Below are 8,437 nucleotides of genomic sequence, written 5' to 3'. Positions count from 1 at the left end.
ACCCCAAAGGACCCCGCAATCTCTTATTAGGCCGCTGGGGAATCACAGGAGTTGGGGGAGCTTCCTGACGCTCTTGTCCTCCCCGAAGCTTCTCCATGTTCTGCTTGCTGTGTCCCCTCCTCTGCTAGGAGGCTGGTGCCGAGGGCAGCCCGTGGAACAGGATTGCAGGGGCCGCAGCCAGGTCACCACAGGGTGACTGCGCTCTAGGGGGCTCAAGGCAAGGCCCTCACTGCAGACATAGGGCGGCACTGTGGAGGGAGTGCTGGCTTGGGCGGTGGGGGGAGGAGAGGCAGTGCTCTCTGCAAAAAATAAAAATCATCGAACTTGGAAGAAGTATTAAAAATGTTTCAGGACGGGACACCTGGGTGCTGCAGTTAAGTGGCGTACTCTCGGTTTCAGCTTGGGTCATGATCTTGGGGTTGTAAGATCGAGCCCCACAGCCGGCTCGGCGCTCAGCACAGAATCTGCTTTAGATTCTCTCTCCCTCTCCCTCTGCCCCTTCTGCTGTGTTTGCTCAATCTAAGGTAAATAAATAAATCTTAAAAAAAACGTTTCGAGGCTCTGGAAATTGACCAAATGCAAACAAATTAAAAAGCACTTGTTCTTGGGAAAAACTACTAGAGCTTCAGGTGGGAGCAGTGGAGGCGCCCCCGAGGCCGGAGGGGCTCCCTGCCCCGCGCTCTCTGATCGTGAGGGAAGCAGCGGGACCAGATCGGGCTCTGCTCTGAAGGGGGCGTATTTGATCATGTTTTGTTCGCGGGTCGCAGAGGAGAGCTGTAGGATTTTCATCAGCTAAAAGCAGCACAGGTGGTCAGAAATGAATGGGAAAAACCCAAGGCTTGCTAGCCTGAGGTCTCAGCTGGGCAGGCAGCCAGCTAGCCAGAAACTTAGTGGGAAGACTCTAGAAGGTAGAAGGTGTAAGGAGTGGGTTAGCTCTCGGCACATCCCCGGCCACCAGAACCTGCACTTGTCAGGCCCCCGAGTCAGTAAACCAACACTCAGTACCTCACCTAGCTGCAGTTCCAACCCCCCAGAAATGTGACTTTTAACCAGAGAACATAGGAATTTCCTGGTCAACATTAGGAAATTAACTGATGGATCCTTCTGCTCCCCTTAGGGGGGGACCCTGCCTAAAACAACGGATTCTTTGCTGACAATTTCCTTGTTTTCCACTCCCCTCTCTACCCCTTTAAAAGCCTTTCCTTTTCTGTAGCCCTTGGGAGCTCCCCTCTGCGGGCTAGACAGGATGCTGCCGATTCATGAATCGATTAAAAAAGCCAATTAGATCCTTAAAATATATTTGGTTCAATTTTAGTTATTTAACAGATTTGGTGGCAGCAATGGAAACCAAAGTGAACTTCCAGCAGCATTCAGGGACAACGAGAAACAGGTGTGATACCCATGAACCATTTGAGTTCACTGCCTTTCTCGATACTTCTACGGGCTGTTGGTGAGTTCCTCCTGGATCTGAGCTCTGCCCTTTTTGTGTCCAGGCTCCTGATCTCACTAGCTTTCCTTTACAGGGCAGATCCGTTTGAGTGGCAGAGTTATGCCTGGAGCACAGTCGAGCTGGCAGCGGGTCTCCCCAGAGCCGAGGCCCTGGCCTTTCAGATCACAAGTCCCGGGATGGAAAACCTCAGCAAGTTTCCACGGGTATTGGTGGTGGTACACACCGGGCTGTCTTGGGGCCAGAACACCGTAGCATCTCTTGGTTACTGTCAATACATTACGATGCGCATGTTTGTCTTGTTTTACGTAGATAAAGGCCTCCTAGAGGGGATCTCAGAAGAGGCAAAAGCCACAAAAATCAGTGGGCACAGGTTGAACATTTAAGGATTATGAGAGACTTGCCACCTCCAGAAGACTCCCATGATAAGAGAAATTGGTCACGGAACAGATTAGACTGACATCAGGTCACCCACCAACCTCAAGAAAACTTCTGTGCAACGAGGCGCACTGTGGAGCACACACAGCCCTCAACCTCGTGGCACATTCCTTTTAGGTATCATTTCGGCTACGAGACACCCCAAGTCTGAGCTAATGGGATCCTTAAATGCTAAAGAGTCAATGCTGGGGGCACCTGGGTAGCTCATCAGGTTAAGCATTTGCCCTCAGCTCAGGTCATGATCTCAGGGTCCTGGGATCGAGCCCTGAGCCCCGAGCCCGTGTCAGGCTCCCTGCTCAGCGGGGAGTCTGCTTCTCCCTCTCCTTCTGCCTGTAGCTCCCCCTGCTTGTGCGCTCTCTCTCTCTCCGTCAAATAAATAAAATAAAATAGAGTCAAGTGCTTAAGCTTCCAGCACACCTGCTTATTTTATGTCCAAGAACAAGAGTCCCAGAAGTTGTAGATACCTAGCAAAAACAGCAAAATCTCACTAGGCTTGTTCTGTGTCCTGAGCAATTTGGCTTAGTAACCATTAGGCTGGAGCCCCTAAAGAAAGCCAGACGGAAATGTGAGTGACACCCCACCCCCCATGGCGGTTGGATATGGCCCTACAAACATGAGAGTTAGCTCTATGTGGAGCCAGGGCCCTACCGAGCTGCAAGCCCTTAGGAGAATTGCAGCCTAAAAATATAATGGCCACCGTGGGGGAAGATTCCACTTAGAAAAGATCATTTAAGAAGTACCCTTGAAGCAAAGTTTCTCAAATTAAGCCAAATGGGATACCTGTTTTAATTGGCAAGCAGAAGCCTCTAAAAGGTTTCAAAATTCCAAAATGGTTTCATTAAAAGATGCACTGCAAAAGGGTAATGAGGGTGGCCTGGGTGCCTCAGTGGTTTAGCGCTGCCTGCCTCCAGCCCAGGGCCTGATCCTGGAGACGGGGGATCGAGTCCCACGTCGGGCTCCCTGCATGGAGCCTGCTTCTCCCTCTGCCTGTGTCTCTGCCTCTCTCTCTCTCTCTTTCATGAACAAATAAATAAAATCACTAAAAATTACCTAAAACGAAAGCCTGCTGCTCCCCCTCTGTCCTCCGTTCGATGCACTAATCCTCTGCATTGTTTTCCCACTCCGAAAGGACCATCCCATAAACACAAGTCCACCGAGTCAGTGGCCTTACACACACACCCATAGATACCTTCAAAGAAGGGCCCCCACGTGGGCCCCTCCCAGAGGTGACAAAACTGAGGGATTTTCTGGTAAATGGCCAAGGGGAAACTGCTAGATATCAGAGCCAGCAGAGAGGATCCTGGAAGAACTGGCAGGAGCCAGCAAAGGGTGGAAACTCTTACCAGAATCAGGTCTTCTGAATCTCTGTGTGGAGTGCCCAGTCGCGAGAGGAAAGTTTCATGTTGTCCCTTTCCAAATCCAGACCCAATGGTCACTGATTGTTTGCGCCCTAGCTCCTCCCACCTTGCTCCTCTCTTTGGCACAGCTGGGCCTGGCTTTCTGCGTGCCCAGGACTTGCGGCTGTGTTTCTTTCCTTTGTCTCTCCCTGAGAGTAACTGCATCTTGGGAAGTTACTGTCCCTTGCATCCCCTTTCTGGACCGTCTCACACCAAAGAGGGGATTATTCACTGCTGTCAGAAATATCTCAAAGTTGAGCTATGCACGGGGAGGGAAGAAAGCAAATTGAGATAATGTAGTTGGATAGGTGGATCGACTGTGATATCATTTAAGTTATAACCCAATTATTTGAGGAACTGGAAGCAACTGTCCTCATCTTTCAAATCTTTACAAAACTAGAAACGCAGCCCTAGAGGCAATTCAAAGTTCACCTGTTTCTTTCCCAATCTCCAAACTTGCCCTAATTATCTTAAACAGCTTGTGAATGGCTTCAGGAAACCAAAGTCCTTTGGAGGAATGTGCATTCTTTTTCTTTCTCTGTCCCTCAAAGTTACACGTCTTATCAGGACTTTGAAAGGTAAACACAGCCCACAATCACCTGAGATTGAAGGGGAGAAAAAGGGGGAAAGAAGCCTTTTTATAATATAAACTAAATATAAGCTGAAGGGGTTCTCGTGCCCCAAACTTTAGCATCTCTTAAGATCAGTTCCAAGAAGAATAAAAATCTTGAAAATCTTCTTCGAAAATATTCGTAGCTACAGGACCGTTACATTTGTCTCTCTGTGTGTTTCCATACATACATGTGGTACAAATGTGAGATTTTTCTACCTCTGAGAGTATTGCTAAATTTAATTTGTTGAAGAGCTCTATTTCGTTGGACAAGTGCTTGTAAGTATTGGGCTTTCTAAAACTCTCAGACACATGGAAGCTAATCCAAATGTTGTTTTAAGTTCACATGATCTGGGAAAATATTCAGTTGCTGGTTTAATTAAAATAGATTTGTCTCTAGAGTTATTAACAAATTAGCTCTCTAGTGTTATCAGAAATTAAAACTTAGGGCACCTGGGTGGCTCAGTAGGCGAGCATTGGCCTTCGGCCCAGGGCGTGATCCGGGGTCCTGGAATCGAGTCCCCCATCGGGCTCCCTGCAGGGAGCCTGCTTCTTCCTCTGCCTGTATCTCTGCCTCTCTCTGTGTATCTCATGAATAAATAAATAAATAAAAATATTTTAGAAGAAAGGAAAGAAAAGTAAAACTTTTAGGGGCGCCTGGGTGGCTCAGTTAAGCATTTGCCTTCAGCTCAAGTCATGATACCAGGGTCCTGGGGTCGAGCCTGCATCGGGCTCTCTGTTTAGAGAGGAGTCTGTTTCTCCTTCTAGCTCTGCCCCCTGCTCCTGGTCTTGCTCTCTGTCAAATAAAAAATAAACAAACAAAAAAAAGTATCTCTTTCAGCAGGGTCTTTCTCTAACTTACTTGATTCCAGTTTGATTCGCAGTGGCCATGGCTTCAAAGAGTACTGCCAACATTGGAAGTTTTGTAGTCATCATAATAATCTCCCTGGTGTGTTATGTTCTCTTAAAAGCCTCAAATGCATTTTTGCAGCCACTAACCCACAGCAAATGATCTCCCTGAGACCGGAACATCAAAAAAATGGATAATATAGAGGACAACCAGCTTAAAAATTGTGACCCTGAAGTCCTAACCTGTGAATATTCCAAGAGATTAAGTAAAAACGTCATGAACTGTGAATACCACACAAAGGATCAACAGAAGCTTTGCAAAATAGAGCAGTAGCCGAGAGTGGCGTTGACACCCTAAATTTTGATCACAACTTTCAGCTAAGCTGAGAGTCTAATCAAGAGGGAATTGTTAAAGAGAAACTACAGACCTGAAGTTGGTTTCACCTAGATTAAGACCCCAAACCAGTAAACAATACCTAATCTAACTGTAGTTTCAGCCTCCCACCCCCACCCCCCACCCCCCGGTGTGTAACCTTTAACATAGGAATTTCTGGGTCAGCATTAGGAAATTTACTGAGAGACCCTTCTGTTCCCATTAGGAGAGTGACCTTGCCTAAAACAACGAATTCTTTGCTAACAGTTTCTTTACGTTCCACTCCTCTCTCCACCTTTAAAAGCCAGTGCTTGGGATCCCCGGGTGGCTCAGCGGTTTAGCGCCGCCTTCCGCCCAGGGCGCGATCCTGGAGTCCCGGGATTGAGTCCCGCACTGGGCTCTCGGCATGGAGCCTGCTTCTCCCTCTGCCTGTGTCTATGCCTCTCTCTCTCTCTCTTTCATGAATAAATAAATAAATAAATAAATAAATAAATAAATAAATAAATAAATAAATAAATAAATAAATCTTAGTAAAAATAAAAGCCTGTCCTTGTCTATAGCCCTTTGGAGCTCCCCTCTGGGTGTTAGACAGGATGCTGCTGATTCATGAATCGACCAAGTACATTAAATCCTTAAAATGTACTTGGTTGGAGGCGCCATGCTTTACCAACATGGTAAAGCATGCAACTCTTGCTCTTGGGGTTGTAAGTTTGAGCACTACGTTGGGTGGAGAGATCACACACACACATACATAAAATCTTAATAAATTAATCAAATGTAGTTAACAGATCCAGAGAGGAACATTTCATGTTGGCGAGGGATCCCTACATCAGGAAGATATCACCGATATGATCATTATGTGCCTATTACATGAGGCAAAGAGAAGTGAGAGGAAAAGTGGGCAACTGAACATTCAAAATAAAAATTCTCAACAAGTGAGAAATAAAACAGAAATTTCTCAACATAAAGGCATCTATGAAAAACCTAAAACATCATTCATAGTAGTGAAAAACTGATGATTTCCCCCTAAGATTGGGAACAAGGCAAACATATCTCCTCTTATGGCATCAACATGATGTTAGATGCAAGATGGTCAGTCCAGAAAGCAAGGAAGACGAAAGGCATTCAGATTAGAAAGGAAGAATTGAAATTGTGTTCATTCACAGATAACACGATCACAGATGACAAGGCGTCGGGACACAAGATCAACAACCAACCATTAGGTGTGTTTCTATGTACCGATAACGAACAGTCTGAAACTGCACACGGAAACGTCTCATCCACAATAACATTCAACGGAGTATTTAGAATTCAGCTAAAAAACGTGCAAAGCCCCTGCACTCAAGCTACAGATATTGCTGAAGCAAATTAAAGAAGATCTAAGTACATGGAAACATGATAACATGTTCATGAACATATAACATGTTCATGCTCCGCATCCTTAAGGTGACCATCCTCTCCAAATTAGCCTATATGTTCTGTGCATTCCCACCAGATCCCAGGGTGCTTAGCTGCAGAAACTGACGAGCTCATCCTGAAATGTACATGGAAATGGCAAAGGACCTGGAACAGCCAAAAGGGACACCTGGGGGGCTCAGCAGTTGAGCATCTGGCTTCGGCTCAGGTCGTGACCCCGGGGGTCCCGGGATCGAGTCCCACGTTGGGTTCCCTGCATGGAGCCTGCTTCTCCCTCTGCCTGTGTCTCTTTTCCCCCGCCCCGTGTCTCACATGAATAAGTAAATAATTTTTTTAAAAAGGACCTAGAGGGGATCCCTGGGTGGCGCAGTGGTTTAGAGCCTGCCTTTGGCCCAGGGCGCCATCCTGGAGACCCAGGATCGAATCCCACATTGGGCTCCCGGTGCATGGAGCCTGCTTCTTCCTCTGCCTGTGTCTCTGCCTCTCTCTCTCTCTCTGTGACTATCATAAATAAAAAATAAATAAATAAAATAAAAAAATAAAAAGGACCTAGAATAGCCAATAGAAAACTTTTGGAGAAGAAAAACTCAGTTGAAGAACTTAAATTACCTCACTGTAAAACTTACTATAAGCTACTGTAATCAAGACAGTGTGGTGCTGGCATCAAATCAATGGAACACAGTAGAAAATCCAGAAACATACATTGCCATTTGGGGTCGACTGATTTGTTACAAAAATGCCAAGGGTATTCAATAGTCTTTCTGACGATTGTTCCTTGAACAATTGGATATACAATGCAAAAAATGCAAAAAATAGACACAGTGAGCAGAGCCGCGGTCCGGACGGCAGCGCGTGCCCCGAGCTCTCCGCCGCCCCCCGCCCGCCAGCCCGAGGCCCCGAGCCCAGTCGGTGGCCCCCGCCGCAGCCCCGCAGCAGCCTTGGCCCGCTGGATCGCCTACATCGACAACCTCATGGCGGACGGGACCTGTCAGGACGCGGCCATCGTGGGCTATAAGGACTCGCCCTCCGTGTGGGCCGCCGTCCCCGGGAAGACCTTCGTCAACATCACGCCAGCTGGGGTCGGTGTCCTGATTGGCAAAGACCGGTCGAGTTTTTTCGTGAACGGGCTGACACTGGGAGGCCAGAAGTGTTCTGTGATCCGGGACTCGCCGCTGCAGGATGGGGAGTTTACTATGGACCTTCGGACCGAGAGCAGGTGGAGCGCCCACTTTCAACATCACTGTCACCATGACTGCCAAGACGCTAGTCCTGCTGATGGGCAAAGAAGGTGTCCACGGTGGTATGATCAACAAGAAATGTTATGAAATGGCTTCCCACCTGCGGCGTTCCCAGTACTGACCTCGTCTGTCCCCACCCCCTACCACTCCCCACTGCTTTTGCACCCCTCTCCTCCCCATACACACACGTACAGACACCTCCCCCTACCCAAACCCCTCCTGTGTGTGGTTGGAAAACTTTTTTGTTTTTTGGGTTTTTTTTTTTTTCTGAATAAAAAAGATTCTACTAAAAAAAAAAAAAAAAAGAAGCAAAAAATAGGAACTCAGCCCCTTACCCTACATGTTATATACAAAACTTAACTCAAAAGGGATCACGGACCTGCATGCAAGAGCTAAAACTATAAGAATTCTGGAAGAAAACATAGAAAATCTTTGTGACTTTTGGTTAGGCAAATATTTTTTTTAGCTATGTCACCAAAAGCACGATAAATTGGACTTCATCAAAATAAGAAATCTTTACCCTATACAAGACACCACTGAGAAAACAAAAAGACAAGCCCCAAACAGTGTGAAAATGTTTGCAAATCATATATCTAATAAAGAACTTGTATTGAGAATACACAAAAACTTTTAGAACTCAATAGGACAAATAATCCTATTTTAAAAAAC

At 46.7% G+C, this 8,437-nt stretch overlaps 1 pseudogene; it reads left to right on the top strand.

Annotated features, from left to right (window-relative positions):
* The first annotated feature begins 7,043 nt into the window (after positions 1-7,043).
* Positions 7,044-7,955, top strand: LOC112929730 (profilin-1 pseudogene; annotated as a pseudogene).
* The last annotated feature ends 482 nt before the right edge of the window (positions 7,956-8,437 follow it).

The sequence above is a fragment of the Vulpes vulpes genome, chromosome 2 (assembly GCF_048418805.1).
Source record: "Vulpes vulpes isolate BD-2025 chromosome 2, VulVul3, whole genome shotgun sequence".
Lineage (NCBI taxonomy): Eukaryota > Metazoa > Chordata > Mammalia > Carnivora > Canidae > Vulpes > Vulpes vulpes.
Note: the sequence above shows the minus strand (reverse complement) of the source record. Positions and strands in the feature narration are given on the sequence as shown.